This window comes from Macaca nemestrina, chromosome 7 (genome assembly GCF_043159975.1).
Source record: "Macaca nemestrina isolate mMacNem1 chromosome 7, mMacNem.hap1, whole genome shotgun sequence".
NCBI lineage: Eukaryota > Metazoa > Chordata > Mammalia > Primates > Cercopithecidae > Macaca > Macaca nemestrina.
The window spans coordinates 32,468,244-32,495,692 of record NC_092131.1 but is presented as its reverse complement, the minus strand read 5'-3'; the positions used below and the strand labels follow the sequence as shown (position 1 = coordinate 32,495,692).

Below are 27,449 nucleotides of genomic sequence, written 5' to 3'. Positions count from 1 at the left end.
TTATCTTGACTTATAGCTTTTAAATATTTAGATACATGGTATGTGAATTGTTGCTTGAATTCTTGCCCTGGTCCCACAAACCTGTGATAAAATGAAGATTTGTGTGATGGAAATGACTCTATTTCCAAATCTCCTCTGCTCCGTGTTCCAGTCTTTCTCTGCCAAATGCCTTCATTTGAAAGCTTTCATCCTGCGTGAGTCCATAAATCAGCCTACCACAGAGCAGAAGAAATGGTATAGTGGTCATTTTGTGTTCTTAATTTATTTACATATATATGTAGGTGGTCTAGCTTCTGAACCCCCTTTCTGTGTTTGGGGAGTATCCCACTCACACACACACACTTTTCTGAGCCATGGTAGGGAACAGAGCTCACATCCCAGAACCCAAGGCAAACATTGCTAAGAACTTGTCTTGGCCAACACCACCAGTGGCTTCCCTGGATGTCCACTCTCCCCTTCTCCTTTAGTAAGAGAACCCTCAGTGTTTAGCTGGGCACATGGCTGCCTGGGCCAAAGACTACATTTCCCAGACTCTTTTCTGCCAGATGTCGCCAAGTGACCAAGTTTCAACCACTAAGACAGAAGTGATATGGGCAATTTCCAGGAAGTGGTTGTAAAGGGAGGGAGGGGGCCTGCTTCTTACCCTTTTTGCTTCCTGATGTCTGGAATGTGGACTTGATGGCAGGCTCTCAAGCAGCCATGTTGGTCCATAAGGCAGCGTGCGAAGGCGGTGCAGAAGGAGCTCCAGGGTGGTCTCGTTTCAGCTTTGTTTGCCTTCAAACTTTTTTACATAGAGAGAGAGAGAGAGAGAAAAAAAAAAAAACTCTTTCTTTATCTTTTTTTTTTTTTGAGAAAGGGGTCTTGCTTTGTTGCCCAGGCTGGAGTGCAGTGGCATGATCATGAGTCATGGCAGCCTTGATCTCCCAGGCTCAAGTGATCCTCCCACCCCAGCCTCTTGAGTAGCTGGGACTACAGGCATGCACCACCACACCTGGCTAATTTTTGTATTTTTTGTAAAGATGGGGTCTTGCCATGTTGCCCAGGCTGATGTCAAGTGCCTGGGCTCAAGTGATCCACCTGCCTTGGCCTCCCAGGGTGCTGGGATTACAGACGTGAGCTGCCATGCCTGGCCAAAAAATAAATTTCTATGTTGTTTAAGCCATAATTATTTTGAGTTTTCTATCAAAATAGATGGAATTCAAGCCTGAATAATACTTTTGTCTTCTCCGACTGTCTTGTAGCTAGGTCACAGCCTGTAACCAGGCTCCATGAAGGGCAGGCTCTCTGGTCCAGGCAGCCTTGGCAGTAGGCTCGAGACCTGGGCAGCAGTGGTTGCACCTGGTGTTCAGTACCAGGGATGTGTGTGAGGCAAGATGAGGTGCCCAGTGCTTGGTGGCAGTGGTGGCTCCTTACTGAGCTAGTTCTGCCATGTGATTTTGTGATTTTGGGTACTGATTTTGGCTGCATGGCCTCAACCCTGGTCCTCCAGTCCACCTGATGATTTTGTGAATTATCCAACATCCTGTTAATAAATTCCCATTCTGCTTACATCTGCCAGAGTTGGTCAGTAACCCAGTCTTAGCCCCTGTCAAAATACTTTTTAACAGTAAGATTTTACCAAGATAGTTGGTTTTGCCATTAGATTAGTCCATGGAATAATCTCAAGCTCAACATGAGGCATGAATTCCGTTCTCTGACGATGCTGTTGATGGGGGCAAAATTGGGTTCTTTGGAACATGCAGTGTCTCTTGGCATAGGGCTATGTGCCATATACGAGTCGAATCCATGATATTTTTGGGGGAATACCAACAACCAAAATTAAATACAAATTTAATTAAATGAATAAAAAATTAAATTAGAAGTACATTCAAAGGGTACAGCACTTCACTTGTTCAGAGGTGATTTATACGGCAACCCCAGCTATTTGGAACACTGCCAGGAACTAGAAAATGAGCAAAAATCAATACAACCCCCAAAACCAATGAACAGACAAACAACAACTCTCAAAGCAAAACAAAACAAAAAACACTATTCACAGCCAAAATAAATGCAACAGGATTCTCTCCCTAGATTTTATGTACTGATTCACAGGTGAGCCATCTTGATCCTCCTTCAGAGCCTGTTTACTCTTTGCATAGACAAAGTTCGAGGAACAGTTTGGATGAGGAACGTCCCATTCCATAGCAGATTTGAATGTGGAGGGGAGAGGGGAAAGGCTGCAGTGGACTGACAGTCTACCAGGAATTAGAAGATGGGTGTTAACTTGTTTTAAACTCAGAGACAAAGCAGTCAGGAGAGCCTAGCGTCAGAACCAATTGGGTGTAACAGTATTGAGTCTGTGTTTTAGCCCAATACATGAATAGGGAAAGGGGTCATGAAAATCCTGCGCGTCATGAAAAGTGAGAAAAAGTAAACGACAGGACATTATCCAGTGCTGGTGAGCATGTGGAGCAATGAACAGTTCCCCAATCACTGGTAGAAGAATAATCACTTGAGAAACTGGTTTGGCAGCACCTTGGAGAGCTGAGCATGTGCGGAGTCCTTGATCCGGAGTTTCAATCCTAAATGTGTGTGCAGAGAGAAACTCGTGCAATGGTCACAGGAGACATGTACCAGAAAATTCATGACAGCACCGTTTGTAACAGTACTCAAACCCTCAGCTATCCACCAAACAGGAGAACAAATGGATGTATTGTGGTATGCTCTACAATGGGATATAATACAGCAGGAAAAATGAACACACTAAAGCTACACACAGCAACATGGGTGAATCTAGAAATACAACGTTCGGCCGGGCATGGTGGCTCATGCCTGTAATCCCAGGACTTCGGGAGGCAGAAGCAGGAGGATTGTCTGAGCCCAGGAGTTGGAGATGAGCCTGAGCAACATGATAAGACCCTGTCTCTACAAATAATTTAAGAAAGAGTTAGCTGAGCATGGCGGTGTGAGCCTGTGGTTCCAGCTACTTGGGAATCAGAGGCAGGAAGATCACCTGAACCCAGGAAGTCAGGGCTGCAGTGAGCTGTGATTGGGCCACTGCACTCCAGCCTGGGTGACAGAGTAAGATCCAGTCTCAAAAAAATAAATAAATAAAAGAAAATTAAAAACACAATGTTCAGCAAAAGGAACTAATCACAAGAAAATACAAAAATAGCATTTGATTTACATAAAATTCAAGAACAGGCAAAACAAATTATATTGTTTGGGGCTACATTCATGTGTGGTAAAGAGAAGCAAGGACATAATGTATAGTTTGCTGGAGTGTGGTTACTTCTAATAGAGAAGGAGGAGGCCTATCGGGTACTATTGTGATATTCTTTTTCTTCACTGGAGCATGGGTCTGTTGGTATTTTATTTATATTATTTATACTGTACATCCATGTTTTATTCATGTATAAGATATATTTCGCCAACTTTTTTTTTAAAAGAAGGAGAAAAAAACCAAGAGTCAAGTTCTGTTTAATGTACTCCATTTAAGAAGGCAAAATAGTGTTTAATAACATTAGAAATCTTTCCACCAAAAACAATAATCAGAAAAACCATTTTGGCACTTGGAGGGCTAAGTTTCAGTTTCTGGAAAGTTTATTTAAATGTGACTGTGTCTCAGCTGCTTTCTCATACAGTGGAGATACCAGAACCTGGAGTCTCATCTCTTTTCAAACAAATTTCCAAATTCTGAAAAAAAGAGAGAGGAGCCCTTATGGAAGCTCTGTGGTATGACACTGAGGACCTTCACCAGCCAACTCGAAGTCTGCACTTTGGCCTCCCTCCCTCTGGTTGCTTCCCCATTGGAGTCACCTGAGAGCTGGTTTGAAATGCAGATTCTCAGGCCCTACCCTGGATCTGCTGAATCAGAATCTGCACATTAATGAGATCCCTGGGGGCTCTGTCTTAGCCCCTTTAATGTTGCTTATCACAGAATACCTGAAACTTGTTAATTTATGAAGAAAAGACATTTGTTTTACAGGTATGAAGGCTGAGAAGTCTAAGGTCAAGGGGCTGCATCTGGTGAGGACCTTCTTGCTATTGGGGACTCTCTGCAGAGTCCTAAGGCAGCACAAGGCATCACATGGCAAGGGGGCTGAGTGTGCTACTCAGGCCTTTCTTCCTCTTCTCTCTCTCTTTTTTAAGACAGGATCTCATTTTGTTCCCCAGGCTGGTCTTGAATTCCTTGCCTGAAGCAGTTCTCCCACCTCAGCCTCCCAAGTAGCTAGGTTTACAGATGCTTGCCACTGTGCCTTTTTTTTCCTTCTCTTATAAAGCCACCAGTCCCATTCTCATGATAACCTACTAATCTATTAACCCATTATCCATTAAGTTATGAATAAATTAATACATTCATGAGGGCAGAGCCCTCATTACCCAATCACCTTTTAAAGGCCCCACCTTTCAATACTGCCACATACGGGAGTTTTGGAGGGGACAAGCATTCAAACCGTAGCATACTCTGAATGCACACTGAAGTGTGAGAAGCATTGCTTAAGACTAGACTATGACTAGGGACCAGATACTCAGTTCTTTTTTTTTTTAAAGTAGATTTAGGAAGTACAAGTGCAGTTTTATTATATTGATATATTGTATAGTGGTGAAATCTGGGCTTTTAGTGTAACCATCACCCAAACAGTGTCCATTGTACCCATTAGGTAATTTCTCATCTCTTGCCCTCCTCTCACCCTCCCATCTTGCCAAGTCTCTGGTGTCTATTATTCTACTTTCTATATCAATTTGTACATATTATTTAGCTCCCACTTACACGTGAGAACATATGGTATTTGGCTTTTTGTTTCTGGGTTATTTCACTTAAGCTAATGGCCTCTAGTTTCATCCATGTTGCTGCAAAAGACATGATTTTATTTATTTTTTATGGCTGGGTAGTACTCCATGGAATACCACGTACAGATGCATTTTCTTTATCCAATTATCCAATCCTCCTCCACTGATGGACACTTAGAATGATTCTATGTCTTTGCTATTGTGAATAGTGCTGCAATGAACATATGAGTACAGGTGTCTTTTTCATATAATGCCTTTTTTAGTTTTTTCCTTTGTATATATACCCAGTGGTGGGATTGCTGGACTAAATGGTAGTTCTATTTTTAGTTTTTTCAGAAATCTCCATACTTTTTCCGTAGAGGTGGTACTAATTTACACTACCACCAACAGCATAAAAGCATCCCCCTTTCTCTGCACCTTTGCCAATATCTGTTGCTTTTTGGCTTTTAAAAACAATGAATAATGGCCATTTGACTGGTGTGAGATGGTGTCTCATTGTGACTTTAATTTGCATTTCTGTGATGATTAGTGATAAGCATTTCTTCATATGTTGTTGGCTGCTTGCAGACACTCAGTTCTTTTTAATTTTAGGAAAACTGCCCTTTTGAACAGGCCCAAAGTGGACCCTCCTCGTACTGAGATCCGTGCCGCAGGGGATGGTGCTCAGGAAAAATCTAATGGATTGATTGATTCATTCATTCAATTAATGTTAGGATGAATCCTGTGAAATGGCCATTTTATAGGTCAAAAACAGCTGAATATTGTCAGTTTGACATGGTCTAGCTCTTATTATTTGTCAAGCTCCCATTATGTGTGAGGCACAAAGCTAGGTACTGGAGGTGGGGCAGGGAGCAAAACCAGCCTAGGCTCCTGCTCTTAAGGAGCTCACAGTTTACCATGGGAGACAGTCAATATTTTTTTTTAAAAAATCTAGCCGGGCACGGTGGCTCACACCTGTAATCCCAGCACTTTGGGAGGCCCAGGTGGGCAGATCATGAGGTCAGGAGACTGAAACCATCCTAGCCAACACGGTGAAACCCCATCTCTACTAAAAATACAAAAAATTAGCCAGGTGTGGTGGTGGGCGCCTGTAGTCCCAGCTACTCGGGAGGCTGAGGCAGGAGAACGGTGTGAACCCGGGAGGCAGAGTTTGCAGTGAGCTGAGATCGCGCCACTGCACTCCAGCCTGGCTGACAGAGCGAGACTCCGACTCAAAAAAAAAAAAAAAAAAAAAAAAATCTACACAAAGAATTCCAACTGTGGTAACAGCCACAGAGTGGAGATCCCTGGTGTACAGAGTGTCCATGAGTTGACGAATGTCCGGGTGAGTGGTAGTCAGAAAAGGTCTCCCTGAGGAAGTGCCTCCAGAACTGAAATCTGAAGGGTGAGGAGTTAGCCAGACTAAAGGGGATAGGGGTGAACAGTGAAGACTCAGAGGGAGAGAAATCTAGGCAGAGGGTGCAAAAGCCTCCCACAAGCAATTACGGAAGGCAAGGACCCCGTCTGGCTGCAGGGCCTGGCCTGTGGGGCCTGGGGTCTCTCCTCTCCCTGCTGGGAGGTAGCTGAGTTTGTCCATGACAGTGACCCCATAGTGCTCCAGGCCTTTCTGCTTCTCCTGCAACCTCTGTGTTAAAGAGGCTGCTGGTGCCTTGACTCCTCCCTGGGAAGGGATTAGCAGATCATGATTTAATGGCCCTACCAAGTGGTGGGGTCGGGGGGCCTAGGGGGCTGGTCTCAAATCTAGATCTCCCCCAAATTGACTGGGATTCTTCTTCCTAGCTCAGCATCCCCTGTGACTAGCAGCTACACTGGTTTTATAAGAGTCAACCCATTTTAGCTAGAGCAGCAGTCAATAGCTTTGTGGTATGGGCGGCCATACATCATTCATATTAAAACTGGCCACTGCCATGCCTGAGACATCCTGCTGAGACAGCAAGTCCTTTGTCAGCTGCCTTCTCTTTCCTTGACCCATTTTACTCGGCAGCGCTTCTGTCTTGGGAGTCCCAGGCCAGGGAGTGACTGACTGGGCAGCTGTCCTCCCTCTTCCCTGTCTCTGCCCTCTTTGGCGCCTCCTCTCGTTCTTTCTACTCTGAGTGTTCAGTGCTCTCAAGTTTTCTCAGCCTCCTCCATTGGGAGAAAGAAACACCAACAACTTATAATTGCATCCCTGCATTGGCTATTCAATTTGCTCCTCTTTCAGGCCCCTCTCTCCACCATTGTCTACTCCTGTAGCGGAACAGAGTTCTGATGAACACCCCGGCCCGGGCCCCAACTGTCAGAACCAACCCTGGTCCTTGGCTAGGGGTCCACAATAGCGTTCTTGGCTGGTCCTACCTTGAGGCCTTGAGATATTGTGTCAGACTTCGTACTAACAGCCATACGAGTTAAGTGTTATGGCCCCACTTTATAGACATGAGAACTGAGGTTCCTAGTCAAGGTCACATAGGAAAGACTCAGACCCAGACCCGTTGGACTTTAAACCTGAACTATAGTCTTCTGGGTAAAGGGGTTTCTCACCGTGTCCCCGAATCATTCCCTACCTGCTTCCTACTCCCACCCCTGTCTACCACCATTTCCAAGGAGTCTGAAATTCCCCTATTAAGAGATTTCTTCCTTGAGGCTAAAAGTATTTTAATTTTCAAGAACCATTAGAATGCAAAAGCCCCTGGGATATAGAATCCCCTAAACTTTTATTTTCTAACACCAGAGTGGGGAGAGTTTAGTAGGCCAGTTCGACGGGAGGACATTGAGGGGACAGGACAGACAGGGGTAGAATGAAGGTGATTCACTGAGGACCCCTTCTCCCTGGTGCTTTGATGAGCCCAAGTTTAGCTTCCCACCTGATTCCCGGGGGCCCCACGGCTGATCATTTCCAGCGAGCTATTTTGAGAGAGCGATTATCCTGAGAGTGCCTTCAGCTCCGTCAAGTACAGTTTAATAAGGCTCCTGGGGAGCTGTGAGCTTCAAGTGCTGTGTGGAGTGGAAGAATGGGCAGGGCCACGTGCTCTCTTCTACCCACAGGACCCCAGCTTCTGTGGCTCTGAAAGCCAGGTACTTGGCAAGATAGGCCTGAGTAGTGGGAGGTGTGTGTGTGTGTGGCAGGGAAGGGAGGTTCAAATCCTACCAGCAGAACTGACCCCTGGTTGTCATGGCAACCCCTCCTTGAGCCAATCTCATGTTGGTCTGAGTGTTTTTGAAGACAAGCTGTAACTTCCCGGCTGACAGCGTTGATTTAGACTGGGTTGAGAGACCCTCTAGATTGAGGGACCACCCCATTACTGGCTTTGACACTGTAGGCTTCCAGGATTCAACCCCAGGAATCAACATTTTTATTTCTGACTCGACACGGAAGCCTCTTTGCTGACCTGCAGTAATAAATTCATCCCTTTGATATTTCCCAAGCATCAGAGATACCTGACTCAGGGCCTGAAGGCAAGTGACAAACATCCTCTGTAGGTAGGAATTTATTCCATGAATTTCCCTTCACTGTCTCTCTTCCACCCTGCCTTGATGCTGAATCCACATGGACTACCCTATTTTCCTGCATATTTTCCATGATATAGGATGCAGGAATCATAATAACAACTAGGGAGTAGTTCATCAACCTGCCAGGCATTGTAATAAACACTCGACATGCCTAATTTATCCTCACTACAATCACAGAAGGTACACACAAGGACTCATTTCACACATGAGGGCACTGATGCTCATGGAAATGAAGTGGCTTGCCCAGGGTCACTGAGCTGGGCTGTGGTAGAACCTGGACTTGAGCCCAGCTTGTCTGATTGTTGAGCCTGGGCTGGAACCATGAGCGTTCTGCCTTTCTGGCTGTGCAAGCAGAGCCACTCATACATGGCGAGATGGACAAACTTAGACATAGGAAATTTAAACAAGGCTCCGGGTGGTGGGGTCTTCCCCTTCACTGCCACTTCTGCATTGAATGACCTGGGAAGAAAACCAATTTGTTTAAATGTGAAGAGGCACCCCTTCCATAATTTAAGTATTTGGAATATATTTTTAAATTTTAATTAATTAATTTGGAGGCAGGGTCTTGCTCTGTTGCTCAGGCTGGAGTGCAGTTGCATGATTGTGGTCCACTGCATCCTCAACCTCCCTGGCTCAAGTGATCCTCCTGACTCAGCCTCCCAACTATCTGGGACCAAGGCACGTGCTGCCACACCCGGCTAACTTTTAAAAAGTTATTTGTAGAGATGAAGTCTTCCTGTGTTGCTGGTCTTGATCTCCTGGGTTCAAGTGATTCTCCTGCCTTGGCCTCCCAAAGTGCTGGGATTTTAGGTGTGAGCCACGAAGCCTGGTCTAAGTATGGGAATGAATATCAACCTGACACCTAAAAAGTTCACATTTTATTTAAAAGAGGAATGTAGTGATTTCCAGTCTTTTTAGACTTGCAATGCTCTGTTGCTTTTGTTGTTATTGCTGCTTGCTTTTTCTTTTGTTTTTGTAATATCCTTTCTGTAAAAGGACAGTTATCCATGATACGAATTCAATTTAAAAAGTATTTGCTTTAAAGTCTTCGATGAAACCCCTTAAGATAGCTGGAGATGCCTCCCAATCACAGTGATAACATCGTACCAAAAATAAGTGGCGTGGGTTACCAGGTGCTAGAGACTGAATGTTCGTTTCCCCAAATTCACATGTTGAAATCCTAACCCCCAAAGTGATGGTATTAGGAAGTGGGGCCTTTGATAGGTGACTGGCTCATGAGGGCTCCGTCCTCATGAATAAGAATAATGCCCTTTTAAAAGAGACCCCAGCCGGGGCACGGTGGCTCACACATATAATCCCAGCACTTTGGGAGGTCGAGGTGGGCAGATCACTTGAGGTCAGGAGTTTAAGACCAGCCTGGCCAATATGGCAGAGGTTGCAGTGAGACAAGATTGCACCACTGCACTCCAGCCTGGGCGACAGAGTGAGACTCTGTCTCAAAAAAAAAAAAAAAAGAAAGACAGAGACCCTGGATGGAGAGCTCTCTCCTTCTTCCACCGTGTGAGGATACAGGGAGAAGATGGCCAACTATGAGCCAGGAAGTGGGCTCTCACCAGACACCAAATCTGTTGGCACCTTGATCTTGGACTTCCCAGCCTCCAGAATGATGAGAAATACATTTCTGTTGTTAATAAGCCACTGAGTCCATCATATTCTGTTATGGCAGCCCGAACCGACTAACATACCAGGTGTGTCCACTTTGTGAAAATTCATTGAGCTGTACATTTGAGATTTGTATGCTTTTTGGTTCATATATTATACTTCAATTTGAAAATTGACTTAAATATTTAAAAAAATAAAAGAATGAGGGCTTTCTCTGAATGGTTGCAAATTAGAATGCAGGGGCCGGTGTTCCTGATCTCTGCTTTTTGGTGGAGCAGATGGGCACTGATCCTGGCCCTCATGTCGAGTTCTCAGGGTCCCTGTAGAATGATCTGGTGCTCCCTGCCATTTGCCGCTCAGGGGTTCACAATGTAAGGTTTGCACAGGGTTGAGTGTAAAGACCTCAGTGTGTGTGCATGTGCAGGAGAGAGGCCAGCCAGCAACTCTAACAGTGGTTGGGTTGTTTTTATTTGTATCTTGGCTCCAACAGAAACTGGGTGTGTAACCCTGGATGAGTTCCTTAACCATTCTGAACTCCAGTTTCCTCATTTGCAGAGTGAGGTTGATAACAAGGTCATATCAAAGAATTGCAGGAGAAGGGATTAACTAGGATGACATGTGTAAAAGGCTTAGCTCAGGACCTGGGATGCAGCAAACATGAAAATGATGTATGGAATCAGAATGCCTAGAGACGGACTCTGGTATCCAGTTTTTAACAAGGTCCATAGGTGATGCTGGTGCACAGCAAGGTTAAGAATTACATTAGTCTGGGTGCAGTGGTGCATGCGTGTAATCCCAGCACTTTGGGAGGCCGAAGTGGGCAGATCACTTGAGGTCAGCCGTTCAAGACCAGCCTGGCCAATATGGTGAGACCCTGTCTCTACTAAAAACACATAAATTAGCCAGGTGTGGTGGTGGGTGCCTGTAATCCCAGCTACTCGGGAGGCTGAGGCACGAGAATCACTTGAACCCAGAAGGTGGAGGTTGCAGTGAGCCAAGATCATGCCATAACACTTCAGCCTGGGCGATAGAGTGAGATTCAGTCTCAAAAAACAACAACAACAACAACAACAACAACAACAAAAACACAAAACCAAATTACACTGACCTGGCCTCTGCCCCCACCATCGCACCGTGGAACATCTAGAATGTTAATTCTCTTCTCTCCTCTCACTGGTTAGAGCAGAGGTCAGAAGGGCCAGATGTTTGGAAAGGGAACATAGATGGCAGAGGAAGGTCATTCCTTCCTTCCTTCCTCCCCCACACGCTCACTGAATGTGTGCCAGGCACTGTGTGGGGGAAGGACAGACAGATGGCCAGGTGTGACTTCTATACCCAGGCACTAACTGCTTGCCAAGGAAATGGCCCCATCACATGCACTGTGCTGAAAGGCCATAGAACTCCTGGGCGTTGGCATCAGCTTTACCTCTGTGTTTCTGAGGCTTATTTTTCACATATGTAAAATGAGGGAAATGGATTGGATTGTTCTGCAGTCCTCTCATCCATGATATTCTATGACTTCCATAAGCACGCCCCTAAAAACACTGTACTGTAAAACTCAATGATCAGAAAATAAACAACTCAGTTAAAAAATGGGCAAAAGGCCTGAAGCTCACCAAAGAAGGTATATAGATGGCAAATAAGCATATAAAAAGATGCTCAACATCATATGCCATCAGGGAAATGATAATTAAAATAACATTGAGATACCATTACACACCTATTAGAATGGTCAAAATACAGAACACTGACAGCATCAAATGCTGGTAAGGACATGGAGCAACACGAACTCACCATTCATTGCTGGTGGGAATGCGAGATGATATAGTCACTTACTTTGGAAGATGATTTGGCAAGTTTTTGCAAAATTAAACCTATGATACAGCAATTGTGCTCCTTGGTATTTACCCAAAGGAACTGAAAACTTAGATCCACACAAAAACCTGCACACAGATGCTTATAGCAGCTTTCTTTACAATTACCAAAAACTCACAAGCAACCAAGATGTCCTTTAGTAGGTGAGTACATAAACAAACTGTGGTACATCCAGACAATGAACCACAGTTCTTTAGTGCTAAGAAATAGCATTCTTTAGTGCTAAGAAATAAATGAGGTATCAAGCCATGAAAAGACATAGAGGGGAGGCCAAGGCGGGCGGATCACGAGGTCAGGAGATGGAGACCATCTTGGCTAACATGGTGAAACCCCATCTCTACTAAAAATACAAAAAATTAGCTGGGCATGGTGGCGGGCACCTGTAGTCCCAGTTACTTGGGAGGCTGAGGGAGGAGAATGGCATGAACCCAGGAGGCGGAGTTTGCAGTGAGCTGAGATCATGCCACTGCACTCCAGCCTGGGTGACAGAGCGAGACTCCATCTTAAAAAAAAAAAAAAAAAAGACATAGAGGAGCTGTAAGTGCATATTACTAAGTGACAAAAGCCAGTTTGTAAAGGCTACAAACTGTATAATTCCAACTGCGTGACATTCTAGAAAAGGCAGTAAAAGGAGAAGTAAAAAGATCAGTGGTTGCCACCATTAGGAGAAAGGAAGGGATGAACTGGCAGAGAACAGAGGATTGTTTTTTGGCAATGAAACTATTCTGTATGATGCTACAGTGGTGGATACATGTCATTATACATTTGCCCAAACCCATAATGAACCCTAATGAAACTGTGAGCTTTGAGTGATGATGTGTTCATGTGGGTTCATCTGTTGTAACAAATGCACCACTGTGGTGGGGGATGTTGGTAATGGGGAGACAGGGGTATGTGGGAAATCTCTGTACCTTCCACTCAATTTTGATTTAAAATTGCTCTAAGAAACAATGTCAATTTAAAATACAACAAACGAGCAACAAAAAATGCTGTATTACGTTCAATCAAGAGCACAGGCTTTGGGGCTACACTTTCTGGGTTTGAGTCCTAGTTCTGACTTCCATCTAGCTGTGACCATCAACAAGTTAGCTAAATATTCTGTGCCTCAGTTTCCTCATCTGTAAAATAGGGATAATAATATTGCCTGCATTGCAAGTTTCTATGAAGATTACGTGAATTAATAAATCTAAAGCATGTAGCATAGTGCTAAGTGGTCAACCAGTATTAGCTACTATTTAACAAGTGAACCTTTTTAAGAGCTGATTTCAATAGACTGTCACTACCTTTTGGACAGAGTAATCCCTTGCACTCAGGATGGACAGTCAGACACCAGACAGGACTAATCCTCTCTGCTGTGTTGGGGTGCAAGACGTTTTTCAGAGTCAGAACTTTCAAATCTACCCATGTTCTGAGGCTCGGAGAAAATACCTCTTGATGGGCCTATGACAACAGACTAGGCAGGAAAAACAGTGATATACCCATGTCTTATTTGACTGAGTGCCTCGGTAGAGACCCCAATTCCCCTTCTTAACCAGTCAAGCATTGTGCCACTTCTGATGTCACTCTGGGGAAGAAAGCTCAGTGCTAGATTAGGCCAAAATGGGTGTTCAGTCTTCAGGGGATCATATCATCAGGGAGTCACCTTCCCAGGGGCACCACTGCCTCTGAGAGATTAGTTGAGAACCCTTGATGAACTCTGATCTTCCGTTGCTTACTTTAAATGCATCTAATATTGATGGAACATTTTCCCAAATAGCTCTAATGCCATAATTGTGTTTGAGATTTATACATATGCATATCAATACAAGTAGTTTGCATGGTGATTTAGGATTTCTTTTTAAAGGACACATACTTTCTAGGCCTCAAGAACCTAAATTGAGATATGCTGTTTTCAGATAAAGAAAGAACCAGGTGTTAATGTAATTAAAGCAGGTATTACAGTCGACCTTGACCCAAAAGACCAAGAAGTCATCCTTGAATTAAGATTCATTTGGCCACAGCCTATAAAAACCCAAGGAGTGGCCGGGCACAGCAGCTCACACTTGTAATGCCAACACTTTGGGAGGCCGAGGTGGGTGGACCACCTGAGGTCAGGTGTTCAAGACCAGCTTGGCCAACATGGTAAAACCCATCTCTACCAAGAAGTACAAAACTTAGCTGGGCATGGTGGCATGTGACTGTAGTCCCAGCTACTTGGGAGGCTGAGGTGGGAGAACCCCTTGAACCTGGGAGGTGGAGGTTGCTGTGAGCCGAGATCATGCTACTGCACTCCAGCCTGGGCAACAGAGTGAGATCCTGTCTCAAAACAAAACAAAACAACAAACCCCAAGGAATGGATGTCTCCAAAAGGCAACTGCAAAGACTTCCTCTGATAGAAGGTCTAGTGGTATCATCTCACTTTCCACTGATAATAGTAATCCTTTCTTCTTGGAGAGGCCTAGTCCTAAAGGAGAAAACTCCAAGAACCAGAAACTAAGTTTTCACACGTGGACCTCAAAGAAGAAATCTTTCTTCTTTGCTTTGCTTTATTCTTTTGGAAACCCTGTGAAAAAGGTAAGGAAGGGATTACCAACTAGTTAAGCAATGCTGGGAAATGCCTTTATTCAGTCCCTACCCAACCACATGCAGCCCTGGGGTTAGGTGCATCCATGTTTGATTTCATTTAGTCCTGACAGTGACCCTACACAGTAGGAACCACTACCTTCCCTTTACCAAAGGGGATAATGAGTCTCAGAGAAGAAGCAGTGGCCCTGGGATTTAAATCTAGCATTCTTTCCACCACCCCAGGCTGCCTATGTCATATGACTTTTATGGGTCTCATTTTCCTAGATGGAAAATTAAGGGTCCTGGTCAACACGGTGGAAAAAAAAAAAAAAGAAAAGAAAATTAGGGTGTTGGAATATGGAATGTCTAAGGCCAATGCTCATTCAAACTCCATGATTCTATAAATATTATTCTCTGCCATTTAAAAAAATGGAATTGAAGCATAGAAATGATCTTTGTTTATAGAGTCACAGAAGAAGTCAAGTGTAGGTGAGTCGTGCTTACCCTATTTATGCCTAGTGTTCCATTATTGGAACACTAAGCTTATGGGAGTTATTTCTATTCTACTGCTCAAGGTCATCGCCAAGGTCTAATTTTTCACACACAAAAATGGCAACTTCCGGCATAAATGGGTTAAAACCAGGTGTCTGGGCTCCCTTCTCATTGAGCAATGGACAGTTGGGGAGGCTCCTGGTATTAGAGACAACACATCCTTCGGTGTCTTTGTTTATTTAGCATCCAGGCAGTCTTACTGCCAGCAGCTTGTCCCTTGAAAAAAGTTTCAGTCTCTCCTCCTAGGCAAGCAGCAGCCTGAGACTCCGAGCCAAGCTGCGTTTTAGGAGCCACAGTTGGACATCTTGCTAGGGGAGGGCCAAACCATAGCATCCAAGAGCTGCCTTCCTGAGCCCTTACTACGTGGTAAGCACTGTTCCAAGTGGGCAGGAACTCATTAAACCTTCATGACACTCCTATGGATTGGGTATTATCATGCACACTCCATTTTAATGATGATGAAATTGAGCATGGAGAGGTTAAGTAACTTGCCCAAGGCCACACAGCTAATAAGCTTCGGAGACAGGATGCACACAGAGGCAGTCTAGTCCCAGAGTCTATACTCCTTACCACTGTATTCTACTGCCTTGTATGATACATTTGTCTTAAAAGTCCAGACATGTGAAAACCTTGTAAATGGCCTGAGACACCAACAGGGCCAATGGGTCTGGAAGAATTATGGCTGGGCAGTGGAGTCTGAAGCGATCCCCTCTAGCTCTGAAACTCTGACCTGTGGGAAGAAAGAAACATAGAACAAATTTCTTTGCCCCAAAACAAGTTACTAACATTTTTTTTTTTTTTTTTTTGAGATGGAGTCTCGCTCTGTCGCCCAGGCTGGAGTGCAGTGGCGCGATCTCGGCTCACTGCAAGCTCCGCCTCCCGGGTTTACGCCATTCTCCTGCCTCAGCCTCCCGAGTAGCTGGGACTACAGGCGCCCACAACCGCGCCCGGCTAGCTTTTTGTATTTTTTTAGTAGAGATGGGGTTTCACCGTGTTAGCCAGGATGGTCTCGAACTCCTGACCTTGTGATCCACCCGTCTCCGCCTCCCAAAGTGCTGGGATTACAGGCTTGAGCCACCGCGCCCGGCTTAAAGTTTATTTTTTGTGGAGACAGAGTCTTGCTATGTTGCCTAGGTCAGTCTCCAACTCCTGACCTCAAAAGATCCTCCCACCTTGACTTCCCAAAGTGCTGGAGTTACAGGTGTGAGCCACTGTGCCAGGCCATGTAGGAAGAGCTTTTAAAAGGGTACCTGCCCCTGTGCCAGTGGAGTGGTATAGTCCCAGGGCACCAAGCTGATTTGATTAAGAGTTTCTGACAAATGGAGGAAGGCTGGTTCCAATGGTTTTTATTTATTTATTTTTAACTATTATTTTTAAATTTATCCTTTCAAGTTTCCAACGATCTAATGGTTTTTCTACCTGTCTCTTAACACCCCTCAAAACTCCCTTTTATGTTCACAATTATTGAGTTAATTCGCTAGTTATTCATCCACCTAAGGACTGGGCCAGTCTTCCTCATCATTTCATGATGCTGTGAGCCCTGCACATAGAAATAATCAAATATTTATTGAATGAATGAATGAATGATTGAAGGAAGGAATGAATAAAAATCCAACTCTGTGGTCTGAAACACACTCTCAGAGCTCTTGGGGAAGGATCGTACAGGGGAGGGCACAAACATAACAAGCTGGCATTTGAGGAAGTATTTGAAAGGAAAGGCAGGCTTTAAAAAGGAGGAAGGAGAGGATTAGGGAGGTGTATTTAAGAGATAGAGAAACGCTGGCGGGAGGAGGCGGGTGGCGGAATTGTGGGCACAAAACCTGAAAGGAAGCCTGTGAACCTGGCCAGGGCTACCAAAGAAGCCCTTGTCCCAAGGTCCCCCTCCAGAGGCCTTCTGACCTCCCTCAGCGCCCACCTCCCACCCCCAAACACCCCTGAGGCCAGCGCAGAGGTGCCTCCTCTTACAGGAGTGCATTCTAATTGCAAAATCGTATCCTCGTTTTTCAAGGAGAGGCGATTCCTCCAGTTCCAAGTGTGGGGGCCTTTTCTGGTCTATGGGGACCTATTCTGGTCTCTAGGGGTGAGTTTCCAGGAGCCCAGGTACTGAGCAGGCTGAGCTGCTCTCTAGAAGGTACACTTTGGCTGACTTAGGGCAGTGTGCTGAGACATGCAGGTGTCAAAACCTGGCCCGGATTGCCTGGAGCTGGAAGAGCCTTCCAAGAAGTGAAAATCCCACCCCTCCCCCGTCTAGGCCTACACAACAGCCCAGTCATAGGGGCCCCCTTGGCTCCTCCCCACACCGCTCTCTACCACACCACCAAATTGTTGAGTGTAAGAGGAAACGCTACCTCCCGCAGAAAACCTAAGGGGACTTTTTTTCCCCTTCAATAAACATTTGCTGAAATAACTTTTTATTGGTGGTTGTTTTAAAATGCATAGCAGAAAAAGAGTCCTGAGAATTATTTCCACCATAACTTTTGTTCAGTGAGATCTGTGTCATCAGTGGGGACCTCAATTTCCTCACCTGTAAAATACGGCCTCTTCCTCGCTTTAATATTCTACAAGTTTGTGCTGCATAAGGTGTAACTGTTAATTACATCTCTGCTCAACAAGCATCTGTTCAACAAGTATTCTTTAAGTGCCAAGAGCCCAGACCGCTTTCAATATTATCAGGGCTACAAAAGAAATTATTTCCTTACATTTTTATTTAAATAAATGCAATCACATATTTGGCATATCGAGTGTCAAACATAAGCTCAGCACATGGTGGGTGCTATAGGAGTTTAAAATTTTTTAAGATACTGTCCCTACTGATAACTTCAAGCATGTTGGAATGATAACGCATATGTGAAATAAGGAGAAAAATTTTAAATGGCATATGATTAGATGTTAGAAGGGAAATGCTAGTTAAGGTCAGAAGAGGGAGAAATCACTGTGGGTATGACCCATCTGTGAAGGTGTCATAGTAGGGGGCTTGAGTTGACTGAACCATAATATTGATGGTTATGATGGTGATGGTGGTGGTGGTGATGAACACAGCCCAATGTATTGCGCTTGTGGCAGATACTGATATGGTGCTTCATAAGATCATATTTAATCTTCATATAGACCCTCTAATGTAGGCACCATTATTGTCCTCATTTAACTGTTGAGGAAACTGAGGCCCAAACTTTTTTACTTTTTTTTTTTTTTTTTGAGATGGAGTTTTGATCTTATTGCCCAGGCTGGAGTGCAATGGCGCGATCTTGTCCCACTGCAACCTTCGCCTCCTGGATTCAAGCTATTCTCCCGCCTCAGCCTCCCGAGTACCTGGGATTACAGGTGCCCACCACCATGTCCGGCTAATCTTTTTGGTATTTTTAGTAGAGATGGGGTTTCAGCATGTTGGTCAGGCAGGTCTCAAATTCCTGACCTCAGGTGATCCACCCACCCCGGCCTCCAAAAGTTCTGGGATTACAGGTATGAGCCACCACACCCAGCCCCAAATATTTTATGGAAGAATCTAACCAACTATACACCTTCTGGGAGTGGGAGGCGGGGATGAAGAAGAAGGAAAAAAGTGGAGAAGGGTCTTTGGTTTTCCTAGAAGCAGCGCTGTGTGAGTGCTAAGTGAAAATATCTTTGTAGTATAATATCTAATGCCTATATTTTCAGATTAAACCCTCTCTTAAAAATAACTTGAGGCCTCTTTAGACTGTACATTTTTATAGCTATAATGTACTCTTTCAGATCTGAGCAAATACAACAAACTCATCTCAGATCTTATCTCTGACAACCTGGTTTGACTTTCATGATAGTTGGGAAGCCTGTGTTAAAGGACAGGGGATTTGAGGAGACTTGCGGATTTTGCGATTGTGCCTTTCTTTCTTGATCTTCTGGGACACCTTTTGTCTCCTAACTCCTTTACCTCCTAAGACTGAGTTCTAGACTAGCTTCTGTTTGTTTGTTTGTTTATTTATTTATTTATTTACTTAAAGGGCAAGGTCTTGCTTTGTAGCCCAGGCTGGAGTGCAGTGGTGCAATCATAGCTCACTGCAGCCTCAAACTCCTGGGCTCAGATGATCTTCCTGTCTCAGCTTCCCAAGTTGCTGCAACTACAGGTGTGTGCCACCACACCTGGCTTTTTTTTTTTTTGAGACAGGGTCTCACTCTGTCATCCAGTCTGTAGTGCAGTGATACAATCTTGGTTCACTGTAACCTCTGCCTCCTGGGTTCAAGTGATTCACCCACCTCAGCCTCCCCAGAAGCTGGGACTACAGGTGTGCGGCATCATGCCCAGCTAATTTTTGTATTTTTTGGTAGAGCCAGGGTTTCACCATGTTGGCCAACCTAGTCTCAAACTCCTGACTTCAGGTGATCCACTTGCCTAGGCCTCCCAAAGTGCTGGAATTACAGGCGTGAGCCAGCGCTCCCAACCATGATGGGCTATTTTATTTTTATTTTTGTAGAAATGGAATCTCGCTATCTTGCCCAAGCATGCCTCGATTTCCTGGCCTCAAGTGATTCTCCCACTGTGGCCTCTCAAAGTGCTGGGGTTACAGGCATGACCCACTGGCCTCACTCATTCATTCATTTATTAACTCAAGACTTCTATGTTAATCACCTATGATTTAAAATTTAATATGACTAAAACATCATCTTTCATCTAAAAAAGTTTGATCAGGATTTACGATCCTGGTGTCAACTTCAGGAACCCCCTATGGATGGATGACCTGCACAATGACATCCTCAACCTGGGTCTTTTATCCTCTCTCCATGTGTTTTCAGGACATATTTTAAAACATAATATTCTGGAAGCAGAATGCATATGCATCATGTTTTCCCTAAATCACTCATGTCCTCATTTCCCCATTTTTTCATGAATATTATTCATCTTCTTGGGCCTCTAGTCTGTCATCATTTATGGGCAGGGGTGATCTCTTCGTTTCTGCTTGGCCTCCTCAAATAGGGTGGCACGTGGTGCATGGCTCATAGCACACTTCAAGATTGTCTGACTAAGTCATTTAAATGACTAACTGAATTCTGAGCGGTGAGAAGGCATTCAGTACAGTTCTGTATTTAGTCTCGCAGAGGTTGGGTGGCATGTGATAGATGAGGCAAGAATAGCAAACCGATAAAATTCCACGGTGTCAGTTCAGCACTCCTTTATAAGCTTGACTTTGGGTCATTTTATTCATGTATTCTTCAGCATTCTTTTATTGAGCATTGTCAGAAAACTTGAGTCAAACTACCATAGCAAGAAAGAGAAAGGGGCTATATTAACTCCAATACTGTGAAGTTCAAAGACCAATTCAGCATGTTTTCATGGCGTATTAGAGATTCAGGAACTCAAATGATAATCTCATGCCTATTTCTCTTTTTCCATGTCTTGGCTCTTTTTTTTTTTTTTTTTTTTTGAGACAGATTCTTGCTCTGTTGTCCAGGCTGGAGTGCTGTAGTGCAGTGGCACGATCTCGGCTCATTGCAAGCTCCGCCTCCCAGGTTCACGCCATTCTCCTGCCTCAGCCTCCCGAGTAGCTGGGACTACAGGTGCCCACCACTACGCCCAGCTAATTTTTTGTATTTTTAAGTAGAGATGGGGTTTCACTGTCTTAGCCAGGATGGTCTCCATCTCCTGACCCCCTGTCCCACCCGCCTCGGCCTCCCAGAGTGCTGGTAATATAGGCGTGAGCCACCGCACCCGGCCAGGTTCTCTTTTACTCTCTGTGTTGGTTTCTTTCTCAGGCAGCCTTTTGTCACATGACAGAAAACATGGCCATCCACAGCCACAAACTACCTTCATACACTGGTGTTTTAAAGGAAAGGAACCCCTCTCTTCTTTGGTATTTAGATGTCAAATCTCAAGAAACACTCTAATTGGCCCTGTTTGAGTCATGTGCTCATCCCTGAACCAATCACTATGGCTTTGGATGTGGACTGCTCTAATTGGCCAATTCAGGTCTCACCCCTCACATCTGGATGGGGGCAATGAGGCCCCTCCAGGGCCACAGGGAAGAGGGAGAGAAGTGGTTCTCCAAAGAAAGGAATGCTGAGAACAACATACATCCACTATACTCCTCCTCTCCCTAATCCACCTGCCCCAGCTTTTTTTTTTTTTTTTTAAATAGAGATGGGGGTCTCACTGTATTGCCTGGGTTGCTTTTGAACTCCTGAGCTCAAACAATCCTCCTGCCTCAGCCTCCCAAAGTGCTAGGGTTACAGGTATAAGCCACCATACCTGGCCTTTTTTTGTTTGTTTTTTGGAGACAGGGTGGTCTCACTGTCACCTAGGTTGGAGTGCTGTGGAGTGGTCACAGCTCACTGTAACTTCAGACCTTCAGACTCCTGGGCTTAAGCCATCCTCCTGCCTCAGCTTCCCAAATAACTGGACTATAGGCACATGTCACCATGCCCCGTTGTTGTTGTTTTTTAAAGTTTTTTTTTTTTTGTAGAGACAGGGTGTTGCTATGTTTCCTAGGGTGGCTTCCTACCTTGGCCAGCTAAAGTGCTAGATACAAGTATGAGCCACTACACTCAGCCTGCTCCAGCATTTTAACCAGAGAAGTTACCATTTCTTCATCCTCCCAAAACTGTATTGTGTTAGAAGATTAAAGAGAAGACACTAGGCTTTTCCAAGAGATGGTTGCATTTGTATGGATGCTGATTTATTCTTAAATCTTTAGACATATTTTATAACATTCTCATTGGTGGTCATTGGAAGAGAAGCCTTCCCATTCCTAGCTCACAAGTTTTCTTCTCAAATATTTTAGCCTTGAATATTTATGTAGACACATCTATATGTATGTATATTCATATATATGTAAATGTTTCAAAATGTTAAATTAGACATCCCCCCGCCCCCCTTCCCAAGTCACTACCACTCCAGGGAAGAGCTTGGGAGGCTTGTTTCTCCTGGTGGGTGTTTGATTGATTGAGGGAAGAGCAACAGGAAGAAATCACCATAAACAGGTTTATGTAATTTGCAGACTACAATAACAGCTAGTTTCAACTTCACGTTTGATTTCATGATACCATCCTGCTTTTCATTGTAAGAATTCTGCACGGCATAAGTTTTTGTTTCAAGCAGAGCAAAACATTTGCTTTTGAAAACTGTGTGATAACTCCATGGATCACCAGGGACATCTGAAAAACTGATATTGAGATTGACTTTATCTATACCAGGCTTGCAAAATCAAACGCTCCCAAGGGCTAGGCAGGTTGGGTGGAGACTGTGTCAAACTGGGTGTTTAAGTCCCATTTCAAGGGGCAGCTTCCAGTGGACTCCAGCCAATTGTTGCCATAAGGAAGTGCATGCCATGGAAGATATTAATTGTTTACTATTTTCTGGTTCCTTTCTCCTCCGTGGTCCATGGGAGGACTGAGCTTCCTTGCATCTTTGAAATTAAGAATGGCCATGTGACTTGCTTTGGCCAATGAAACATAAGCTAAAGTGATGTATGTCACTCCAGGAGGAAATATTTCACTGCTAGTGCTCGGCCCTCTCTACTTCTTTTTCTCTGCCCTGGTGGCCATGAATGCACTTGTTGATATGAAGGTATCAATACTGAGGCATCCCTGGAGAATCACTTCAATCCACAGTTGTCTTGTGTGAGTGGGAAGTAGCCTTTCTTTTGTTAAGCCAATGAGTTTGGGGGGATATTTGTTACTGCAGCAAAACCTAGCTTATCCTGACTATTACATATGCCCAATGTTGCCTGACTTTGATATTTTTAAAAGAGAAGTTTGAAATCTAGATTTTTTATATGAAATCTTTGCTATATTAAAACTTTTTTTTCTACAATTATTTTTTTGAGATGGGGGTCTTACTATGTTGCCTAGGCTAGACTTGAACTCCTGGGCTCAAATGATCCTTCTGCTTCAGTCTCCTGAGTAGCTGGTACTACAGGTGAGCACCACCATGCCTGTCTTTTAAAAAAACAAATTTAAGGTTGAAGCCAGAAAAGCCAGATTTTCAGCCCTGCCAGCTACGGGTTTGCAATTTTGGTCTATAGAATTTGAGTAGAGACTGGAGCAGCAATCCTGTCTGAACTCCAACAGTGCTTATAGCCTGTGTTGCATCATTAGCTCTTAGCTACTCTTGGTCTTGCTATTCATTAGCTTGTAAATCATTTTTCCTAATTAGATGGGACGTAGGAACAGGTGAGAAATCATGTCTTAAAATTTGTGTACCTTGAGGGTGCACAGATTTTCAGTAAATACTAGGATAAAGACTAGTTGACTGGCTGATTACTCAGAACTATCACTTTCTGCTTTGATTTTGGAGGAGCAGGTCTGGGGAATTCATTATTTTACCTCACCATTTCAGTTTTCCCCTCTTTGCAAAGAGCTTGGGATTCATCAATGTCCATTAAACTTTAAAATGAAATAGTCCACATAAGTCAGAGATGCAAACCCACTGTATTAATTAGGACTTTTCTAATTGCAAGTAATAGGAAACCCAAATTCAAACTGCCTTGGGTAAGACATAATTTGCTGATTCCTATAGCTAAAACCTGCAGAGGTCAGGATAATGTCAGGCATGACTGAATTCAGGAACTCAGGCAATGTCATTGGAACTTGATCTGTCTTTCCCTCCGTGGCTTGGCTCTACTCTTCCTCCCATTAGCTTCACTCTCAGTAGATCACTTTCATGTGGTGGCTTCTGGAAGCTTCTCTTTCCAGAAGATCCACAAAATTCCCAGTCTTATGAGATTTACTTGGGATACGTGAGGATCTCTCAATCAGCCCATTGGCTAGGGCTGGGTGTGTTAATCAGGACTTTTCTAGTTCTGATAGGAAATTTAAATTCAAACTGCCTTAGGCTGAGTCACTTGTCTGTCCCTAAGAGCCAGCGGTAGATCAGCTCCATCCAGCATCCAATGTCTGCATAAAGGACCCAGTTTATGCCTCTCCCTCTAGCCACTCCCAGAGGCAGTGACTATGTAGAGGGGCCTAGTAGGGAGTATGTGACCAGAAGGGAAGCCTTGAAGCTGTGTTCTTATAGCATCCTATACGAAATTGAAAAACTCCATATCAAATAACAGAGAAGACCTAATGGAGATTATAGGTAGGTAGAGGGGACTAAAGACCTCCCAAATCACCCCTTGGTGCCACCCCTGTAACATATTTAATTTGTGGGGGAAGCAAAGGCCCAGTAGGACTGCTGGTGGCCCAGCCACAGTCCAAAACAGGCCCTAGAGAGGACGAGCTCTAACCACACACCCTAATTATTAGTCCCTGCATACAGATCAGTTTATTTTATCCAGAGCCCCAGCCGAAGACACATCAAGTAGTATTGCCTCTGTTCTATGTTTTGTTCCATATAAACATCCAGACACAGGTCTCATGGGAGAAACATCATGAGGCAGTTTCACAGTCCCTGGCTTTGATCATTACGCTGTAGTAAAGGTGTCATTGGCCTTTCTAGGGCGGAGAGTCATGCTCTTCCACAAGAGTATCAAATTACTGCTCATTTTCCAATGTACAGTCTTTCAGGGTCTTGCTTTCCGCTTACCTGCCCACACCAATGCTGTGAGGGAGATTGCTAATGGCGAAGGTGAAAATGGTCAGGCAATGTCATTGGGACTTGGTCTGTCTCTCCTTCTATTAGCCCAATTCTTTTATCCAGCAAGATTTCACTGCACTGGGGAAATAAGGAGAATAAAGTCTCACGCACTCACTCACATGGGAGAGCCGTGCATGTTCGGGTTTGATCAATTGCACGCATCTGTCTCAAGTCTTGTTGTTTCTTTCACTCTGAGCATCTGCACTCCAAGAAGGCATGAACTTTTTTCTTTCACTTCCTTTCTTCTATGGGTGATGACCTGACATCACTCTCAGAAGGAGGCCGAAAGTCGCTGAGTATATAACTCATCACTCCTATCTGGCTTAGGCAGAAGGTAGGGGGCTCGATGGGTACCCAGGAGCATTGGAGGTAGGAGATGCCACCTAGGGAACCCCGTTCTACCTGAGGGCTCTGTGTCTCTGCCTTTGTAGACTGCAGGGCACCATGGATGTCACCTTCCCTCTGGAGTCCCCTTCACCATTTCCTCTCTAGGAGGATGGAAGGTGGGAGTGGGGTTGGCTATTGAAGCTGTAACGGGGAAGAAGGCCACTTGGGGTCTGCTGAGGGCTGGCTCTGCTCACTGCTGTGTCCGGAGTGGAAAGGAGAAGCCCGCTGGAGCAGGGCACAAGCCCAAGGGTCAAACTGTGCCAGCAGCAAAGCAAGCCGCGGTCTCAAGCTGCAGCCCTAGCGGAGGGCAGGCTGGTGCAGCGAGCCGCCTTGGGGCCTAAGGGCGCTGGCGGGGGCCGGTGGGTAGGGGTAGGAGTCCCCAGATGCCTTCATCTCAGCCCATCCTTCTCCACCGAAAAATAAAGCAGGCTGGCGAGATCGCCTCCTCACCCGCTCAGTCCTGAAGTGTCCAAGGATGAAACTGTGCTGAAATTGTCCCTGTCTCTCTCAGTTTGGGGGGAAGCGCCGGGATTGAGGTACATGGTTAACACAGGCTGTGCGTGAAGGGGCTTTTGACTTGTCCCCCGGCCCCGGCCTCTCGCTTCTCTCTCCCAGCGCTGCGGCTGCCTGGCGGGCACAAGCCGAGCGGCGGTGCGCGGGGGGTGCGCTTACATAACCGCTCGCCGCGTCCTGCTTTCTCGCGCGCTCCTGCACCATGGGGTGGCGGAGCCGGGGGACTGGATGGAACCCGGGCCGCCCCCGCGGGGAGAGGAGCGCAAGCGGCAGCGGGAGGAGGGCGCCCAAGGCGGCGGGGGAGGTTAAGGTCAGTGGGTGTGAAGCGCCGGCTCCACACCCCCTCCTCCTCGGTCCCCTCCTTCCCTTCCTCTCCGTCCCCCTCTGACGTCTGGAGCTGGCAGCTCGGCCGGTTCCGCATTCCCGACCCCTCCCCGCCGCCCAGGGGCCGCTATATAGCCGGGGCTGATGCAACCCGTCCCGCCGCCCGCCACAGCCTGCGGGAGGGACGCTCGGCGGCCGCGACGGGGGGCGCTGGCGGCAGCGGACGCTGCAGCGGCGGCGGGGCTGGCGCCGCGGCGGCTCCCGGGCCGGGACAGGCCTGGGCACCGGGCGGAGCTCCGCGGCCGGGCGACAGCGGCGCGGAGCGGGCACGGCGCCTGCAGCCGGGCCCCGGCCCCGGGGGCGCCGCCTCCGCCCGCAGCTTCTGCACGGTGGGTGCGAGGGCGCGCGCTGGGGGGCGCTGGGCCGGGCCGGGCGGGGCCGGGCGGGGCGGGGCGGGGCGCGGCGCGGGCACCTGGGACGGCCGCCCCCGCGCGGGCGGAGCGCGAGGAGCCACAGCCCAGCCCCGCGGGGAGGCTCCCGCAGCCCAGGGACCCCGAGCTTTCCCTGCGCCGGGCGCTGCAGCCGGGCCCCTCCCGCGAGGCGCCCGGCAGCCCCAGGCTTCCTTTTGGTTCCCGCCCCGGGACGGGAGGCTCCGTCCGCTCCCTGGGCAGCCAGGGCGCTCCCTCCTTCTCCCTCCCGCGCTCTCCTCCCCTGTCCGTTTGCAGGGAGGTGCTCTCCTCGGGCGGCGGGGAAGGCGGGGTGAGTGGGGAGAAAACTGCCCGCGGGCTGTGCGGGTGGAGATGGAGGGTGAAGGGCCAGGGAGGTGCGGGGTTGGGGTGGGGGTTCGGCTGTGGAGGGATGACAAGGACCTGCTGGCAGGGAGGAAGCGCGACTCCCGGAGGACCCGGACCTGGAGGAGAGTATTGAGAAGGGCTCTGGATTTCCATCCAATGAAGGCACCTTCTCTCATGGCCATTGCTTTGGAGCTCTGGGCTGGGAAAGGATCTAGGGGTGGCCGGGGTCCCCTTTGGGCTCTCCTGTCTCCCACGCCAGGTTATATAAGGAGGCAAGCAGGCTCCTGTAGGTAACCAGCCTCTCCCTTGCCCAGCCCAGCTTAGAAGGCTCTCCTCTGCTCCTCCCCTCAAAGGAGGTTGTCGAGGGGTAGGGGTGCAGTTGGGGGTGGGAGAGTGTGGGGGTGGAGTGGGCCTTCCACCTGGACCCCTGGACCTTGGGATGGCAGAGCCAGGCTTTGCCTGGGTCAGTGGGAGGAGCAGGGAAGATGAGGAGGCTGGGGAAGATGGGGAGGTCCTGGCTCTTTTGCAGGGATGGAAAGGCTGGTGGAAGGAGAAATCAACCGACCCCCTTGGGTCATCTCCAGTTGCAAGATGTCCTGGCCCTTGCCTAGGGTGCTGCCCTCCCTATTGGAATCCAGGGCATGGGGCTATGGCCCGACCACGTGTGCTTAGGGCAAATGTGCTCAGGTCTGTATCTCAGAAAGGGCTTGCAGCCTGCTTAGGCGTGTGTACCCAGGCTTAAATCTTGGTGGTCTCTCCCTAGGGTCTTAATTTGAGGAGCATCAGGAATTGGGAAGCTTTGAACCATGTTTGGGTACATTTGTACCCAAACGTCCTTTAAGCCCTTGATAGGAACTGCGTTCACATATCTCCCTTCCCCCCAACCTTCCTTCCCTGAGGGTTTTTTAAAAACACTTCCCATTGCTTTTACCTTTCCAGCAAATCTGGCTGCAGCTTGGATGGATGGCTTATCTTCCTTTGCAGGTTTCTAGGGGAGAGTTTAACCAGGTATCAGGTGTGAGCATGGCTCTGAT

The 27,449-nt window shown here is 46.4% G+C and overlaps 1 protein-coding gene and 1 long non-coding RNA gene across 4 annotated transcripts in view; one reads left to right on the top strand and one right to left on the bottom strand.

The window, feature by feature from the left end:
* Positions 1-11: 11 nt before the first annotated feature.
* On the bottom strand, positions 12-27,414 carry LOC105495774 (uncharacterized). The gene is made up of 3 exons (XR_011625720.1): positions 27,347-27,414; positions 644-781; positions 12-212 (listed from the first exon to the last, which is right to left on the bottom strand). It is a non-coding gene; the product is annotated as an uncharacterized lncRNA (long non-coding RNA).
* Positions 25,498-27,449, top strand: part of LOC105495775 (Jun dimerization protein 2) — a 42,609-nt gene continuing 40,657 nt past the window's right edge. The window contains exon 1 of one of the 3 annotated variants that reach the window (XM_011765513.3): positions 25,498-25,607. The gene's annotated coding sequence lies outside the window, so the exon portion shown is untranslated. Of the gene's footprint in view, positions 25,608-25,888; positions 26,011-26,177; positions 26,381-27,449 lie in introns of those variants that run through there. The other 2 variants (XM_011765509.3, XM_011765514.2) reach the window with 2 other exon arrangements.